This window comes from Micrasema longulum, unplaced genomic scaffold (assembly GCF_059751315.1).
Source record: "Micrasema longulum isolate JH-2025_06_02 unplaced genomic scaffold, ASM5975131v1 h1tg002082l, whole genome shotgun sequence".
In the NCBI taxonomy this organism is placed as follows: Eukaryota; Metazoa; Arthropoda; class Insecta; order Trichoptera; family Brachycentridae; genus Micrasema; species Micrasema longulum.
Window position 1 is genome coordinate 64,315 of NW_028279249.1, and position 19,630 is coordinate 83,944.

Genomic DNA, 19,630 nt, shown 5'->3' on the forward strand with positions numbered 1-19,630 from the left:
AAAAAAAAAAAAGTTTACTATCTCATATGATGCAAACAACTGTCATTAGAACATCTGAAAAGAAAAGTATTAAAACCCACCTAAATTACTCAAACATATATTTAACAAAAATGTATTTTTGACGGCCCTTAAGTTGAAGAGTACATATCTTTGACTTCCTCTGCCAATCACGTGTGGGAAAGTACACCATTTATCATCTCGTCACTCCTTACACCCGGCCGACGATGTCAAGGGTCACCCTGAGTTCGATTATTTAAAAAGCAATGACACTCATAATATTTCATCTAAATTCCCCCCCCAGGAATTTTTATCCATATCCAAAAATGAAAAGTGTCATTTTGCAGTCAGATTCAATGCCATGTCATGAATCTGGGATGCAATTTGTCATTTTATGTTACTTTTGACATATGCGATTTTGTGACGCTGAACGCAATAATTCCATTCTGACGTTTGCATGCATTATTTCAGATTGTTAAGTTATTTTTACGCCAATTACGATCACGTCAGAGAGATTATGTAGTAGGTACTTACATATTAATAAAAAAAAACTCATTTTGGTATTTATTTATTTATTTCATCGCCTTGTAGGCTTTTACATGTTTGACATTTATAAATAAAAAAACAAACATATTTTATAGCAAAAATATAATTAAAAGAATAAGACAGGTGCCGTGGCGCAGTTGGTTAGACGGCCAACCGTGAAACGGACGGCGTCGCGGGTTCGATTCCCGCCAGTTGCAAGAAAAAAATCCAAGATTTTTTTTTTCTCAATTGGTCTGGGTGTTGTGGTGTATTTATCATTAACTTCTTCCATATCCTATCTATCTCACCTGCTGATAAGCCTCTAAGTATAGGGTTAGCGGGTTACTCCTTTAAAAAAAAATCGTCCTTAAATAAAAGTAAAAAATGCATGGGTATACATTAAGTACAAACATATATTGCAGCGGAGAGAACAGATGTGCTTTTTTTATTAAATTAAAATAATCTTAAAAATAGTTACAAAAAAATTATGAAGCATACAGATATTAACAGTATTTTGAGTTTGTCCAGATTTTTGTCGACAAAGACTGGATTTATCTCCCTGGAGAGCTGTTAATATTAACACATTTCGACAAATATGAAGAACATTTGAACGTAGTTATGCAAAAAACAGCCAGACACAGAAAAGTGAAACTGACATAATAGCACATTTGTGAAAAGAGTGAATAAACAAATCTACACAACAGGTGGAATGTTTTTGACTTTAATAAATGATAAACAATGAAAATACATTTTTTTTAAATATTACAAACAAGAATTTAACCATGTATTTGACCAGTTTTCATAATTTTTAAAATTCGTTAAGATTTTTCTGGTGCTGTGGGTGTTTTCTGCAAATTAAGAAATGCCATTTTTGTGGTGGACAACATTTTCAAAGGGTGATTAAAACAATTTTTCTTATGAAAGCGGTCTTGCTGTTTTTAGCAGGACATAGAATTGACCTTACCGCACCCGATAACGACAAAATCTTACAGTGGACTGGCTGCTTTCTGTATAACTACATCAATTTTAGATAAGGTAATATAGAAGTCTAGGCATCTACAGAGCTTTTGGCCTGTCTTACCCGCATAAATAAATGCAGCAGCAAGGCTTATTACGGGAGTAAAAAAATATTCTCACATCTCACAATATCTTCGAGATTTGCACTGGTTAAAAAGCCCAGAGAGTATAAAATACAAGCTTTGCTCGACAGTATTTAAATCCCTTCATAAAATGGCTCCAAAATACCTATCGGACCTTTGTATTAGGGAAAATACATGTCAAAGAAAATCTCGTCTTAGGTCTGCATTCGATTCAGGAAGAGGAAAACTTGTCTAAATCCGGTGCTCCCTAAACACTAGATTTGGAGATCGGGCTTTTGCCGCCGCCGGCACCTCTGGCTGGAACCAATTGCCCAATCCCAACTAAAATCCTATTTTTTTAGACTATCATACCCTCAATTTTAAATCTGGAAATATAATATAGACCTTAGTTTAGTTAGAATGTAAGTTTAGGTATACAATTGTAAAGCACCCTTGAGGTGATTTTTTACAAAAATGGCTCTATATAAATCAGCCAAATATTATTATTATTATGTTATTCAGCTCTTTAACTTCACAAACATCAACATTTTTTTAAAAAAATGAGTAAACCGCTAAGGCTCTATTTTAAGGCTTGTCAGCAGGTGGGATAGAGGGGATATGGAAGGAGGTAACGAAAAATACGCCACAACACCCAGACCTATTGAGAAAATAAATCTTGCTTGGATTTTTTTCTTGCAACTGGCGGAAATCGAACCCGCGACGCTAGTCTCACAGATTAAAAAATTAAAGGAATAAGATGTTCAAATATAGGTAGAATGGTGAATGTTACACAGTATGTAAAGTGGCCACTTAAACTGGCCAATGAAAGCCATGTAGATGACTAGACTTCTATATTACCTTCTCTAAAATGTTCTTCATCTATGTTGTAATATGTATCTATATCATTTGCGTATTCATTTGCAAACGCATGAATTCTCCTTATTAGCGAGTGTGCACTGTAGTTTGTTGTAGATACATTTATATAGAAAAGTTTATTAAATCGGGTTACCTGGCCAGGAACTCGCAAGTTAATAAGTTGTACCAGATGGGAATAGTCATTAAATTTGATATTTTTAGTAAAAATAATTTATTATTTAGTTTTCCTCTATTTACTAATGTGTGTATGTTTAAAAAACTATTTAAGTATGTTTAATTGATATGTTCAAGTGGAAGACCTAATTTAAAATTAACGAAACTATTTTTTTTATATGTTTTTAATCTTTATTAAAAATAAAAACAGCGCATTTCATAGAAGGATAACATTTTTGAAAACAGAAGATGGAAGTTTAAGCATTTACAGAGTTTATGAGCTACCATTGCTCAAATTTCTTGCTACAGAGATGGAAGTCTAGGTATTTACAGAGCTTATGACCTGTCATTGGCTGGTATAAGAAGCCACTTTACACACTGCGTAACGTTCACTAATCTCCGAACTGTCTCCAAACATTTGGACATACTCAAAACATTGTTGATACCGTTTCCTAGTTTAAGTTTTTACTTTACGTACTGTGTAAAATAAAAAAAATAAAAAAATACTGTGGTTAACAAAGAACAAGTTTTCTTCTTGTTTTTTTATTTTAATCGCATATTTAATTTTTAAATATCGATTTCCCGTAGCACTTGACTTCTTCATTTTATAATATTTAATGAATACATTTCGAATACCAGTTATAATTTTGAACAGCCCTGATTAAACATTATTTTATTTAAAAACACCTTGCTGGTATATTATTATCTGAGATAAGCGAGTTCCGCGGGTTGTATATTGACCACATAAACCCAGTTACAATATCATTTTAACTTTGCTAAGCCCAGTTTTATACTTAGGCTTTGAATAACTTTTCTTTCGCAATTTTCGAGCGTTATTTCTTGTAGAAGTCATAAACCCAACCTTTTCTCTTGTTAAAATGCCGGGCATTCGAACGCGAAAATGATGAGATGGTTTTATTGGATTTTTATTGACGAAGCTCCAAGTTGTTAAGTGTGTGTTTATATTGCGTGGTTGGGAATCCTAAGTATTTCCCTTTGGAAGGTACAATATTGTAAATGAAGGCACAAAAAGACCGGATCAGGATGTTAAGTCGAAAATTCAAGATTATTCGAGATATCTTTATGATCAAAATTTAAATTAAACCAATGAATAATTCATCGCTTCAATTCCTGCATTACCTGGGAGTATTTTCCTACGTTCATTTCTGACATTTTTCGTCTTTAAACATTTTATATTATCATTCAGTAATTTTTTTTAAGAGCTCACAATACACAAAAAACATTGAAAGGATTGAAAATGTTCAGCGAAAATTTTAAAAATACCTAGATTATAAAAACAATAAAACGCTTTGCACTTGTCGTCAATCTGCTAAGCAAATGAATTTGTTACCCTTAAAAATAAACGCACTAATCTGAATTATGCTATTTATATAAATTATTTAATAACTAAATAGGCTCTTTCAACCTACTCACCAAAATTTATCTAAATGTCCCCTTTCGCGTGACTAGAAATAAGTGTGTATTCCATCTGCCAGTCTGTAGCACTAACCATGCACAACAATCTTTCCTCTATCGTTCTTGTTCAAAATATAATCCTTTTTTTTTTATCTATTGATGTATATAACATGCCCCTTAATTTAATAAAAAAGAAATTAAGACTCATTCTTTCTGGTTGCGATATGCTCCTACTTGGTATTTAATGATGACCACGCTTACACACACCTGAACACCCTTTCCCAGACATATACACCACTACACTTACTCTCATACAACACACACTTAAATACACCCTTTTGTTGTAACACAATTTATAATGTATGATTTTTATTTAGAAACTTCGCTCATATGTCTTTACCGTATTTTTTTTATGTTATTAAATCATTGTCGACTGTTTGTTTCTGTAAAAAAAACCATTGAATAATAGTCCTAACAATATTTAATATTCAATAGGAGCGTTAGGAGTATGAAGTACATTGAACAGAAGTGAGAGGGAGTGATAATCTCTCCGCTGTCTAATTTTGAGCCATTTCAGTTGCCTACGATAATCAGAAATGTGGTCATATAGTCTAAGACCAAAAATGTACCTTACGCATGTATTCTGAAACTTTATGTATTCTAAGTTCCTAGAAACCAAATCTCATTTATCATTTTACTTATGTTTTCGTATTTTTGTTTGTATTGATTTTAACGATACTATAATTTTATATATTTGATTTTATATGACTTTAAATTTTTATAATTTATTTTAATATTTTTGTGTGTTTTTTTTTTACATTGTCTTCTATGGAATGTTATTAAACATTATTTATACTTTGTTTTTCTGGATTGTTATTCCATTGCACCACATGTCATTATATTTAAAAAAAAAAATAGTTTTGTTACATATTCTTTATTGTTAATTATTATGGCTTAACACAGGAACAGCCCAAAAAGCTTTAATAAGTTCAAAAATATATTAACAAGTATAATTGTGAATAAATAAATCGATAAAACCAATAAATACAATTTGTTTGCATATAAGGGCGGGCATTTTGCCAAATAGCAATTTTTAGTTCATATAATTCAACAATTCTGTTTGAGAAAATAAGAAGTACATGAACATGTTTTTGGTAATTATATAGAATCTTATAACTTTAAACAAAATTTGAAACCAAAATTAACTAAAAATCTACACATCACTATGGATGGAGGGACAATTATTCCTTATTACCAGAGAGCAGCCATCGAGCTGATTCAGAAACACTCTTCCAAGACTCTGATTTTATTTTTCATACAAAACTATATTCTTTTTCCGCCCGGACACATATACTCTTACTTAGTAAAATAATTAATTCGTTGAAATTAAGGTAAAATAATATGAATAGCTCCCTAGGGAGGAAATCCAGCCAGTCTGCAAGCATTTGGACATACTCAAACATTGTTAAAATAATATGTTTAAATTTTAATTAAGTCAATTCGGTATTTTATCTTAACTTCTTTGTATAAAAGTAACGGGCAACTTTAATCTTATCGTAATTGAAGCAAGTCTAATACTGATTGTTACTTTGGTGCCACTGAAACATGTCTCTCTTTAGCTCTGAAAATTTTCTGAAAAGGTTCAGAATTTAGAACGTTAAGGTAAATAATCTTTATAATTTAGTTATTAAATTCAATATGAACTTTGAAAATTGTAAAGTTAATTAAGTCTAACCTTATCCCCGAAAAAACTGTTTAGTAATTTAAAAATGCTCCGCTAAATAATTATTTCGTTTGAAATAAATGTCTTAATATAGCAAAAGTGACGCTAAACCAAACAATATTATTTCAGAGATCACCAAAGAAAGGAATGTAGAATGTGGTTAAGAATTATAACTAATACTGCGCATGACAAACTAATTGCTTCTCTAAAATAATGTGTTTGATTTTAATTACTGTTTGTGAACTGAAAATAAATAAAATAAAAATAGTTTCACTTCAGCTCGCTTGTGTATTTTTGAGTACAAGAACCTGAAACAAAACGTGTTTTACCATCACGGAACATTGAGAGAATCATTAAAGAATGTGTAAATGGCAAATTGATTTTTACATTACAGGATTTTATTTTTCTTTTCACACTTTTCTATGCAGTTAGTAATTACATAGGAAGTGGAAGATTAAACGTTTATTTTGTGTTTCGTAATAAGATCCAAATCCAGTCTGAAGTTTTATAGCCGTGAGAGCGAAATACGGAAATCTTATTTCTTCGAGAATACAATAAATAAATAAACAAGTATACACAATCCGTCTGTGAAGTTGAAAGCAAACTGTAATGGCCAAGTTTTCTAGCAAGGTGTGCACTGTGCAATGCTAAGTGCATTGTCTCTAAGAAGGATTTCACTACAAAATCGAGAGAAGATAGATCTCAGATAGACTACCGTTTAGGAAAAGTTTAGGATTGCAGCTTTCTTCTATTCAAATCTTTTTTGCTTTCCTTAAAAGCAATTTAGAGCTTATTTTTTATATTTCTTTATTTGTTTGGTCTACAAAACATTGAAAATAATATTCCAAATACAGAAATATTCAAATAAAAAAGGCTAATTATTTTTCATTAAATTTATGTAAACATTAAAAAATTATTATTTATTTATTATTTGGCATAATATTTACTACTCTTATTTCTGATTATAAGAAAATATTGAGTTTCAAGAAACCATTTTTTTTTTTTTTTTTTTGTTCAGGAAACATATAGTAAGGTTACAAAGTTTTATATTTTACACAGTTAGACTCAACTCTAATGGACCAGTAAAGTTTCCATATTTTATTATATTTATATTTAAGGTTATCCATGAACTATTTTTAAATACAATAATAATAATTACAAAAAAGAGAAAGAAAAAAAAGATAAATGGAAGTTGTTTAATCAAAGTAAAAAAAGTATTTTAAAGTTTGTGGTTAGTATTTACAAATGGAAATATTATTAAAAATTAAGATTTTTTTTTTGTAAAAGAAATTAAAACGTAAGAATTAAAATAAAAAATGAAAAACATGCTCAGATGTAAAAAAAACAAACTTTATTATGCACGCGGAAATATTGGCTGACACAACAGAGTAGATAAGCAAAGGGTAATTTAATAAGAGTAATTGAATCAATGACCTCGTAACATAAAATACAAAACAAATTCTATTTTGCATAAAACGGATATTTTTAAATCATGTTAAATAATATTTAATGTTTTAAAGATAATGTCAGTCAAATGTTCACCACATAGTTGTTTAATTTGAAATCCAATTTTCATTAGTTCCCTCATTAGACGAGCAAAGAAGTGTGAAAAAATTTACTACCCTGGCAACACTAAAGCTAGGGTTTCCTAGGACAGCGGTGCCTGTATTTTAACGGCCGTAGTGAACGGTGATGCGGTGAACAGCCGTCGTAACGATGACTAGAGTGTGGTTTCCTAGGAAAACGGGGTTATCAACACCGTTTCCCTAGGAAACCACTCTCTAGATGACGTTACGACGGCTTCCCACCGCATCACCGTTCACTACGGCCGTTAAGATACGGGCACCGCTGTCCTAGGAAACTCTAGCTTAACGAAATGTTCATTTTGTTTTGACAGATGGAAAAATAATTCAATTTTTAAATAATGTATTTGCATTCATTTGCTAATTACACATGCAATGTGATATCATCCTGTTTCTTTGAGATCCTACTAGTATTTATATACTTTAAAAGGACACAAAACGGCATAGTTGAATTCAAATCAGGAGTTGCATACTGAGCAACGTCTACAAAAAAACTAATGGATCAAAACTTAAAATTACTCATTTATGAGTAGTTTATTCGCCCTCTGTTTGATGCTCGTATGCGGTTTCTGTAATATTCTTAATTCTATGCCTACATATTACAAAAAAAAGTATCCCTAAATTTATGAGGCCAAGGGCCCTGTGTTAAGTTGGGATACAACATTATGGAAAATGGAAGCACGTACATAGGAAATTAAAAAATAATAGTAAAAACAAATTAACTATTATTTTAACAAAAAAACAAAACATACATATTTAAATAAAAGCCTGGACAAACCGGTTAATAGTATTTAAATCTATGCAATATATCGCAACAGTCTCTTGCAGGGCAAATGCGTGAGATTGAACACTCTTGGGATCACAAAAAAGAAATTCCTCTGAGCAAACATCGTACGTGTTTTTGGAATGAAATTATTCAAATTACAGAAAAATCTCGTACGAGCAAAAATAAGTAATAATGCCATATTTAAATGTGAAAATATTATAAAATAAATATACTCAGCAGTTATATTAAAAGGAAGCTATCTTCTTTGAACTTCATTTCAGTAACATGAAATATGTCGATATCCGAAGTGATACGGTTGAGTAAAGACATTGCATATCCTGCTGGCATTACCACTGGGATGGCGGGCTGGTTCTGCAAGCAGGAAGATAAAACAGCTTAAACTACCGGTGTCAAAGGTAGTCATTAGGATAATGCGGAAAAATATTCTACATCAAACCTACGTTGATCGTAATACGAATCAATCAGAGAAAATACACAAGCAAATATGCATTTTTCCTTTTCTCCAAACTACCAACTGTAGCTAAACATTTCCAGTATTAAGTCTGACAAGTGCAACCACATGTAGTATCCGTGTTCTCTAAAGTAAATATACCTCTCAATAAATAAAAAATATGTGGAAAACTTCTTCTGAACCATCTCCATTTATTATTTTATTACTGACTATAGTCACATTTATCCTAGTTATCACGGGCGCGGGGTAAGGTTTTTGATTAGAGAAGCAGTAACTTGGTACTAGGTACATTGATAAAATATAAGCCTACTACTAACACCGTAATTAGAATCAAGTTCTTTGAAAAAAAATTTGACATAATTTCAGCCAAAAAGGGTTATATTTTAAAGTTTTAAATTATAATTTCATCGTATCAAACGATTTAAGTCCTAAAATTGTTATAAAACAGTCTACAAAAATACGAAAAATAAACATGGATTGTTTTGTTAGAATTGCTTTCACAGAACTACTAAATATCTCAATTTGACTTGTGAATTCAGTACTGGGCAACTACTTGATAGGAACCAACAGACTTGCGCCGTTCTTTATTTCAAAATCAGACAGAGCGTAGTGAATTTTACTTTAGTCCACGCTTAACTGCGCAGGCAAAAGGTTGTGTGTGGCGTGTTGCAATTTTTTAGAAGCTATTAATGATTGAACCTCAAACCCATCTCAGATCACTGTATTTGTTGTAGTTATCAAAAAAATTAGTTAATTTATAGCTGATTTTATATTAGAAAAAAGAATTAGTACTGTTTCATTGAAAGTAAAATTTTTAGGGAAGCATTTGTTCCATCCAATCTATGGGCAGACCGCGCATGATCATAAAAAGGAAGTCATGTGCCTGAATATGGCACGAAATACAAGACCGGCTAATAGAGGGCACTAACACTGTCAAAATTCTAAACCAAATATATATAAACAGATTTTTTTTCAAACTCTTTTCCACGCCGACAGCCTCCGAATGAATACGTGGCGTTTTCATATCTAAAATTCTTGACTGTAAATTATTCTAACCATTGTAGTAAACTCAGTAAATAAAAATCTCATGTTTGTACGTAATCTTCACCGCGTATCATAGAATTCAATAGAATCTGTTCAAAAAAGTTCTTAAAGTACCTTTTGTATAAGTACCAAATTTATAACCCACGTCCAAATTCAAATTACGAGCAACTTCTAACTCCTTTTCATTTTAATTCTCTGATAAAACGCCGCGTTGTTTTCGATATAAAATTTCTGTATAAAATATTAAACTACAAAGTAGATACTAACCTCCTAAATAAAATACAAATAAATGCGGGATTGAGAACCCTCAGACATCGGAAACTATTTAAACTGCCTTTGATTTCAAATAATGCTACATACCACACACCTATGGCCCGCATGTGTCGGGAATATTATATATACTGCCGAAACAATAAAATTATCATTTTTCATGATACTCTCTCAGCTTTTGCGAATAATCTCTTAGGAATAAATCTTATTCAATAAGTACATATGTACAACTTATTTTTGCATTGCATTGTATCGTGTATAAAAATGCATGCATATATATGCATGTAAAATTGTATAGACGAATGCTTTCAAATTGTATGTTTTCTAGTATGTATTTTTGTTGAATTACCTAATAAAATAAAATAAAATAATAAAATAATAATCATGACCAACATAGGTACATAGTAATGTGATCCTAAATTACTGTGTACTAATTATGTTTGTATAATGATGGAGTATCTACGTTTATGTTTTAATTGAGTAACTGAGCACTGAACTACGTGTTGTATCTGACTTTATCAATATCTGACTAAGTAAGGATGCTACTACTTACATTTGTATAAAAATTGACCAGTGCTCATTGGGGTCTTATTTATTTCCCTGGCTCTCAGCAATTTGATATCCGCGCGTGTCAGCACTTTGCCGTTAGCAATTAGAATGTTTTGATAAGCGCAGGACACGGATGATTCCATTTCTACACTGTCAGATGACAGTGGGCGTTCGTTTCGAGGTAAATTCTACAACTGTAAAAAAATAATATCAAATTAGAATAATTTTCCAACGAGTGATATTTCGACAGTTTAATAAACAATATTTTAAGTTTGTAAGCAAGGACTGGATTTTATCCCCTTGGAAGCTATTAAACATTACATCTCAGTAAATAAAGATACTATTTTGGAGAAGGAAATAAGGATCCTAGGCATTTACATTGTTCATGACCTGTTATTGGCTGGTTAAAGTGGCCATTTAAGGCACTGTGTAATATTTATAATTTTTTCTATGTTTGGGCATACACATTTCCCAAATTCTTATTAAAAATTAAATAAATATTATGTTCAACAATTAAGTTTGTAAGTGAAAATTCTTGATGGAAGTTCATTGTAATTTATTATATAAATAAAACACGAGTGATACTTTAATCCACAAATTTGGAATATCCAGTGACCGGTTTTATCGCTTTCGCGACATCTTCGAGACTGGTATCTTTATTAAAAAGTTAAATGTATTTATACAGAACAGAGGTAAAGATACATAATTCAAAGTTATATGTAAGTAAATTAAATATAGTTATTTTTATCTTAAGGATCATTATCAACAAATTTTCTTTGGGTTAACTAATGAATTGATATAATGCTATTTTAATGAGTTTAAGTATTTTATTTTATTTTTGGTGTCCCATCCTTCGTGAGTGTGGTTTTGTAAATAATGATTTCTGAAAAACAAAGGGTAAAAAGTCATTAGTAAAATTATATTACAATGGGTAAAGTAATGGGGAATGCACATGTGTATTCTGTTCATTAAGTAATTCTACGTCGGGTTTATTTTTTAATCTATTAATTTCGAGAATTTCTAATTTGTCAAGTTTATGGTCTTTGGGTGCAATATGAATTATTTTTACATTATTTTTTAATTCGAAGGAATGTTTGTTTTCTATTAAATGATTGGCAAAATTTGAATTATCTTTATTATTAGACCATGATTGTATGTGCTCTTTTATGCGTGTTTTAAAGGCTCTACCCGTTTGGCCTACGTAGCATGTATTTTTACAGTCGTTGTAAAATTGTAAAATACTTAAACTCATTAAAATAACATTATATCCATTCATTAGTTAACCCATGGAAAATTTGTCGAAAATGATCCTTAAGATAAAAATAACTTTATTTAATTTACTTACATATAACTTTGAATTATGTATCCTTACCTCTGTTCTGTATGAATACATTTAACTTTTTAATAAAGATACCAGTCTCGAAGATGTCGCGAAAGCGATGAAACCGGTCACTGGATATTCCAAATTTGTGGATTAAAGTATCACTCGTGTTTTATTTATATAATAAATGTTCAACAATGTTTGATTATGTCCAAATGCTTGCAGACTGGCTGGATTTCCTCCCTAGGGAGTTGTTCGTATTTAAATTTATTTCAACAGAGAGGGAAAAAGTTTTCGAGAAGGGAATATGGAAGTCTAGGCATTTACAGGGCTTATGACCTGTCATTGGCTGGTTTAAGTGGCCACTTTACACACTGTGTAACATTCACCATTCTGCCCATGTTTGAACATCCACATTTCCATTCAAACGTGGGCAGAATGGTGAATGTTACACAGTGTGTAAAGTGGCCACTTAAACCAGCCAATGACAGGTCATAAGCCCTGTAAATGCCTAGACTTCCATATTCCCTTCTCGAAAACTTTTTCCCTCTCTGTTGAAATAAATTTAAATATTATGTTATTTATAACATACAACCTTTCATGCCAGATCAATGCAGTTACTCCCCTGAAAAAAGAAGCAAAAACAGTACGACCTCCATTTAATTCTTCTGAATATTCTTACTTGTATTTTTGATCTAAACTCAACTGAATAATCAAGTAACCTAAACTAAATTATTTAATCCACCTCTACCGTAAGGGAAGTTAACATAACCAAGAAGGTTCTTCGAAAATAGAGACCAGAGATTAAGGGTAGGTAATTGAGTTGACAAATTCCTTATATTTCCCCTGTGTTGGAGAACAACCGGTAAGCTACCTGCAAGAAATAATAAGAAAGTATCGTATATATTTGTTAATAGAAGTTAATATTTTAGCAGATTTTGTTACTTGCTATTTTGATTTATGTAATTTATTTAATTTTGGAACAATAACAAATTACTGTGAACTCTCTAATACTTTATATTATTTTAAACACTTCAGAGTCAGATTCTTTCTTGGCAAATTCAACAACCATTTTTTTAAATGTTTTTCTGTATATATATTACAATTTAGAATAAAGGTTATTAACAAAAATATAAAAAAATACAAAAAACATAAAAGTTAAATAAAATTCAAATATTAAGGACGGAATTTAAAAATATGAATAAAATAAAAGCCAAAACTGCGACAGGACCAAACAAAAAATGATCTAGAATAAACCAAAAACACTCTATAGTAATATTTAAATAGTCCAGTGATATACATATTACCTGAAAATAAAAAAAAAGCAAAGGAACACTTAAGTTCTCTTTTATTATTTTCTGAATGTTCGAGTTTGCTGTTTATCATATTTATGCGCCATATATATTTCTTTAAATAGTTATTATGTTTCTGACCCAATATAATATTTGTGGTGATATATTTATTTGTTTGTGCCAACTAATTACGCATCCCAACTCAACACACGGCTTTTAGTCCCACGGAGTTGGGACTTATGTCTCAAAAATGTGTAATAAACTATTTGTAAGTAAAAAAATAATATTTTTATTTATTGATAAAAAATAATGTAAAATAAAGAAAATTTGCATTAAGACCCCTTAAAATATATATAATTACCATAACTGTCTACCAGGGGCGAATCGTTTAAATAAGCAATCATACACAGACAAAAAAATACCTATAAAGTGCGTTCTGCGCTCAGCCCATTCTCAGTGAATAATAGAACTAGTTGATTACCTCAGCTTATTCTTCCATACCAAAAGTTGGTACACTATATTTTACATCTTTCATTCAGTCGCGGTTTTTTAGTACTAAAACAAGCTTGCAGATTGCAAATATTATTTGAAGATTCTCTATTTGGAAACAAGTATTTCCTATACCCTTCACAGTAAACACTGTCATGAAACACTATCCATAGGTATAAATATTTTTAAAAAAAATTCTATATATGGCACATCAATATGGTAAACAGTTAACTCAAGCATTCGGAAAATCATCACCGAGTTTCCTACTCTAATCGTATCCACTAAGGGAAATCCAGTCCTTAACTCCTTCCTTGAAAATAGATTTGGCCTTGAGAGTTAAATACGTTTTTTCCAAAATATTGAACAATCGGTGAGAGATGTCTCTGAGCAAAAGTCGTACGGGTTTTGGGTATGACATAATTCATGCTCTGGGAAAACCTTGACCAGAAGTGTGTAAGTGCTTCTTTTAGGTACAGTTGTCTCATATCCAGAACCTTCATGTATTGGAACAACTGTTCGGGCGGGTATGTTGGAGGGCGCCGGAATATAATTCTCAATAATAATTTCTGTCAACATTGTTTTTATTCTACCTATTTGCAAAATCTGTAGATATTTATTAATGTATGGTATATATGTATCTGACAAAAATGATTTAAGAAGGGAGTATATTAAGTTAGGATTTGAAAAATTTGCAATCATTTAAACATTTAAAATTAGTAATGTTTAGTCGATTTCGATTTTCGAAAAAGTTTAAAAAAATATATTTATTGGTTTTAAAAAGAAAAAAAAGTGCTTAACTTTTATGATGTGACGTCACACTAGTCTACATACGATACAAGACTTGATATATCTCTCTTATTTTTTCAAATAATGAAGTTATATTTTTGGTGATCTTTAATCAGAAATTTTCACACGGGATTTTTAAGTGAAAAATGTATAACTGTAGTGGATTTTATGACAAAAAATATTTTTCCTTGATACCCGAAGAATGAATGTGACTTTAATACAGCAATACATATGTATAAGAGAGAGCACGAAGATAAAACTCATAACAAAAAAAGACAGAGACGCTGTTCTATGGCCGGTGTTTGTAAGAAAATATTCAGTCGGTTATTGACAGTGGTGGAGAATGCACGCGCGCACGTAAGATGAGCGGTGTATTTATGATTTTTAATTTATTTTTCTATAACGGGGCAAAATAGTAATTTATTTTCATAAATTGTAGAAAAGGTATTTTTTACTGAAAAGATTTTTTTGCGTTCTTATGATTTACCCAAATATTAAATTTTGAGGGCCATTTTCAACAAGTCTTGAATAACTCAAAATTAGAAAATAAGAATCAAGTTGGAGTAGGTGGGATTCAAACCACGGACCCTTGAGCCGTGAGTCCGAGACACTAGCCACGGGACCATAACCCAATTCATTTGAATTAATTTAATTGATTGATTTAACAGTATCTTTTCATGTTCTTTTTTAAAATGTCTTAAATTTAGAATATTCCGCCTTTAACTTGGGTAACACGATATTACATCACCGCGCGCAAAGGAGTTATTTACCTTAAAATAAACTCTAGAAAGTAAAAGTATTAGCTATGTGTACTAAGATTCTATGTAACTAGTAACTACACGCCTCCCGAAAAGAAAAGCATGACCACATGGTCACATTGCTTTTCTTCCAGAAAAACTTCACTTCTTTTGAAATATATTTTTTAGATTATTTATTTATTAAAATCCACAGTCATATATACAATAATACGGTTTTAATATAATAGATACATAATATTAAACTGAAAATGAAAATGATTTGAAAACTTATAATAACAATAACAACTAACAATAAACAATACACATAATGTGTAATTTGGAAAACCATAAATGAAATGTTTGTACATATTTACCTTTGTAAATTTAAAATAAAATGAATAAAAAATATTGTACTTATTCATCACTACTCAATGCCTGCATGCTGTCGCTGATTTCCTTTTTGAATTTATTATTATTCAAGTTGAATATAACACTCGCATTGACTACAATAATATTATAATACAAGTTGCAAATTCTATGTATGCATGAATTTTTAGCTGCATTAGTGTTTACATCGGTGCAGTCAAATAATTTGGTGTGACGGGTACGTTTAAAAAGCATATGGAAATTATTATTATGTTTATATTTTTTTATTCCAGTAAAATGGCTGCATAGTGCAGAGCCAATTCTACTATATAAACATTAACATAAAACAAAATTTTATATGTCAAGCACTTATGGTGGTCTTAGCATATCCCGCCATCGCTCGCACAACGGTGAATGGATCCACCCTGCAGTGGCTTGGAGAAGCGCGTTATTAATGCTTTTCAGGCGTTCTTAGTAAATTGGAGCAGTCAGTAATGATAAATATCACTTTTAAATAAAAGCTTAAATAGAAGCATTAAGACAGCAATATGTCGTCTATTATCCAAAAAGTTTATTTTAAAATGTACTCTCGCTTCATTATAATTATTAAATTGGAATTTTTTTCTGTATGATGGAGAAATTAATGATTTATTTTGTAATTATCCTATTTTATACTTGTGACTTTCATAGTATTACCAGATTAAAGTTGCATGTTTAAGCCGACTTCTTACAAATGCGTAATACAAAATTTTTAGGGTATTTATATCTTTAAACGTTTTAGTGACTGTAGGATTTAGGCTGTTTTTTTATTTTTTTATTATTATTTCACGTTTTACATATAACTTTTTTTGAATATGAATACCTCACTGGGCACTACCCGTGTCGGGGCATTCATTTACATGATTTAATATATTATACTTTTAGTGTCTAAAAAATATAAATAAAATACATTTAAAATATTACATATTCACATTTAAATCCACACAGATATAAATAATAGTAAGAGAGAAAAAAAAAAAAAAAAAAGAAAGAAAAAGAAAACAACATTATATTATTAGTACAGCTCACATGTTTAACTACTGTGCAGACTTTAGGTCAAGTAACAAGCTACTGTCAGCTCCCGGTGGCCCAACATCCGCACAAATGCCAGATATACGAGTAAATGGCATATATTCATAGAGACACTGTGTGGATACAAATACAAAACACGAAAGGAAAAATAATTATATATTAACAAGTTTACTGCTTTGGTGGAGTGACCATCTCAAGACAGTTCTCGGGTTACAGTTGCTGTGCTAGTCCGAGTTCCTACCCCGGTTAGAGATTGACAGAGAAGACACGAGGTTGCTGTTTGATGCGTATTTATTACATGGTAAATAAATAATGAATTGTGTTGCGCGAGTATTACGACTGATGGGTTGAAAATACTGCACTTGAACTACATACTGGAGCTGAGCGAACTGGACAAACTTGTTAGGGTGACTTACTGAATGAGTTGACTGATATTGGCTGCGTCCTGTGGTGTTTTTATATACCATATTCCTTTGTAGTTCATTTCTTTATGGTAGGGACGATGTGAATGTACTGCAGGGCGACGAGCCCGTCTTTATGTGCAACATTGCTAGAGTTGCAATATACGAATGTATCGGATTCGATAGAAAATGATGACATTGCATCGTCGGTAATTAGTCTACTTCAGGTGAATTAATTTAACACGTTTGTGTCATCGACCATGGACTATGGACCCTACAACTCTAGTGACAAAACCTTACGTTTTAAACGCATCACCCGTAATATTCCTTACATGTTCGATATAGTTAAGTTTACTATTCAAACGAACACCGAGGTTTCGAGTTATTTATTAGTATTTAAAATTAATAAATTCTAGATTCTGTAAAATAGTAAATAAAAAACAGTTTTCAATAGAAAAATTTCCTGTTTTTGAAGGGTAAAAACGACTTCATCGTTAGGATGAATAAACTCTGAAAATATTTCAGTCCGTCAGCTTGTTTTAAAATATTACTTAGAAACGCTTAGCTGTTTTCAATAAAAATATCAAACAACGTTTTTCAAAATTTCAAAGCAAACGCTGCACAATTAATTTCTTAATTAATGAGAAAAGGGTTAAAAATATATCAAATGCCAACGCGATAAAGTTGTTTGTTCCAAAATTAATGAGGTCTAGAGATTTAATACTTCCATTATGAGTAGCCTTAGGGCGAAGCTTTGTTCTCGAAATAATACAGGCTTCATTAAATGTTATAATCAAAGAATTTGTCTGGTCAAACTCAGAAATAAAGGGGAAAGTCGTTACAATTATTATTCCAGAGACGAAACCTTCGAAGATTTATCTCAATTAGAAATCTTTAAGAGCTTTGAGAATCTACACCTTGAAATTATAACTAACAGTTGTAAATAACAAGAATTTATTGCGATACAAAAGCTGTGTGTGATTTTGAGCGCAATACGGTCAACAATACACTGCAATGTTGAGTTTGTCTAAATGTTTGTTGATAAAGTCTGGATTTCAACTCGAAGAGAATAATTAAGATTAACATAATATGACAACAGAGATGGAGAGTATTTCAAAGAACGAAATATGGAAGTCAAGGCATTTACAGAGCTAATTAACTTCCTGTGGAGTGGAATCCAGTCTACGTCTGCAGACATATGGACCAACTCAAAATATTGTTGATCAAACCAACTGTTCCAAGAAGGAGTAAATTTTTTTATTTTTTAAAAATTTTTTTTTTAATGGAAGATGTTTTTTTAAAAAATTCTATACATATCCACTTTTACACATCTAGTAAATGTTTTCACTGTAACTCTCCAAAAAAAGAGAAGAAAATAGTAAATAAAAAGACGTTTAAGTTTTTGTTATTAGGTTTATTGATTTATTTTAATATTTCACAATATTTATGTTCATCTTTTTATGTACATCATCTTTATATTCGAACTTATTATTCAAGTGTGAAGGAATATGTATTTGAATGTACCAAATGCAGTATTTTATTTCTTAGTTTATATGTTTTATCTATGTACCATACTTGTAAAAGCCCTTTGGGCGTTTATGTAAATAAAATAAATAAATAAACAAATAAACAACAGTTTCATACCACCGAGTATACATCAGTAAAGATTTGTATTTGTTTGACATTATTGGAACTTGGTTGCAAATAAAACTAGAAAGAGTTCTAGACAAAACTTTCTTAGTAAGATGAAGAAAGAGTGTGTTCGAGTATGTACATTATGTGGGTTTAGTAGAAATCCCCTTGCTTCAACACATTATACAGGATGTTCTTTAAACCCTGTCACATCCGAAACCACGATGATCAGTATGGGCAAGAAGATATATTGGCATATTGAAATGAATGTCTACAACGAATCATAATAACTATTTCGAGACACACTTGCCAAGATCGTCTTTGTAAAAACACAAATAACACTATCGTACAAATCCTACATCTGCATTAATATCTTACATACAAATAACAAAGAATTCAATGTAAATCGTATGGAAATATTTCACACTAGGAAGGTTTCGAATAATAATTTGAATCTGGCTAAGATCTCGTGGCTTATACACCACATATAATATCACACACCGCATCTGAAAACATGAGTCTCTTAGGCGTTGCCCAATACACGGAAAAATTGTCGTTGCCGAACAAGAACAGCTGCCGAAGGAGCTCTATGTAATTGACCTAATTGTAAAAAACTGCAAAAAAATAATATTAAATTGAGATAAATCTAACACTGATTTACATCTCTACAACTTTTGTGAAATAGTACGCATCCATTAAAAAAATATTCACAGAAATCAAAATCTAATTCACCTTTGAAAGTGAACGTGTTTTTTATTAACGCACCGCAAAAATGGCGAAGTAAACAGAACATTAAAGGAATTTCTTTCGGACGTATTATACGGCAGCGGTTAGGTATAAAATGCTTTAGCAACCCACTGCTAAGATTAAGTACGTAAGGGCTGTAAGATATTGCCACGTGATCTGTAATAATGTGCCTTACATACGTTAAACGCGTAGCCTGAAGCATACTCCTACATTATACTATATTATATATTATTACATACTCAGTATTCTGAAAAACGTTACAACGAGAATTTTAAAATTTTTATTAAATATTCAAAGCGAAGTCTAACTCCGATTTATGTTTCTCCCTTTCATGT

The 19,630-nt window shown here is 31.0% G+C and overlaps 1 long non-coding RNA gene across 3 annotated transcripts; it reads right to left on the reverse strand.

Moving 5' to 3' along the window:
• Window positions 1-566: 566 nt before the first annotated feature.
• On the reverse strand, window positions 567-16,880 carry LOC148273090 (uncharacterized). 3 transcript variants are annotated; one of them, XR_015824691.1, is made up of 3 exons: window positions 16,688-16,880; window positions 10,458-10,647; window positions 567-870 (listed from the first exon to the last, which is right to left on the reverse strand). It is a non-coding gene; the product is annotated as an uncharacterized LOC148273090 (long non-coding RNA). The 3 variants fall into 3 exon arrangements; XR_015824690.1 differs by lacking the exon at window positions 567-870 and adding an exon at window positions 8,361-8,490; XR_015824692.1 differs by lacking the exons at window positions 567-870; window positions 16,688-16,880 and adding exons at window positions 8,361-8,490; window positions 12,526-12,604.
• Window positions 16,881-19,630: the final 2,750 nt, after the last annotated feature.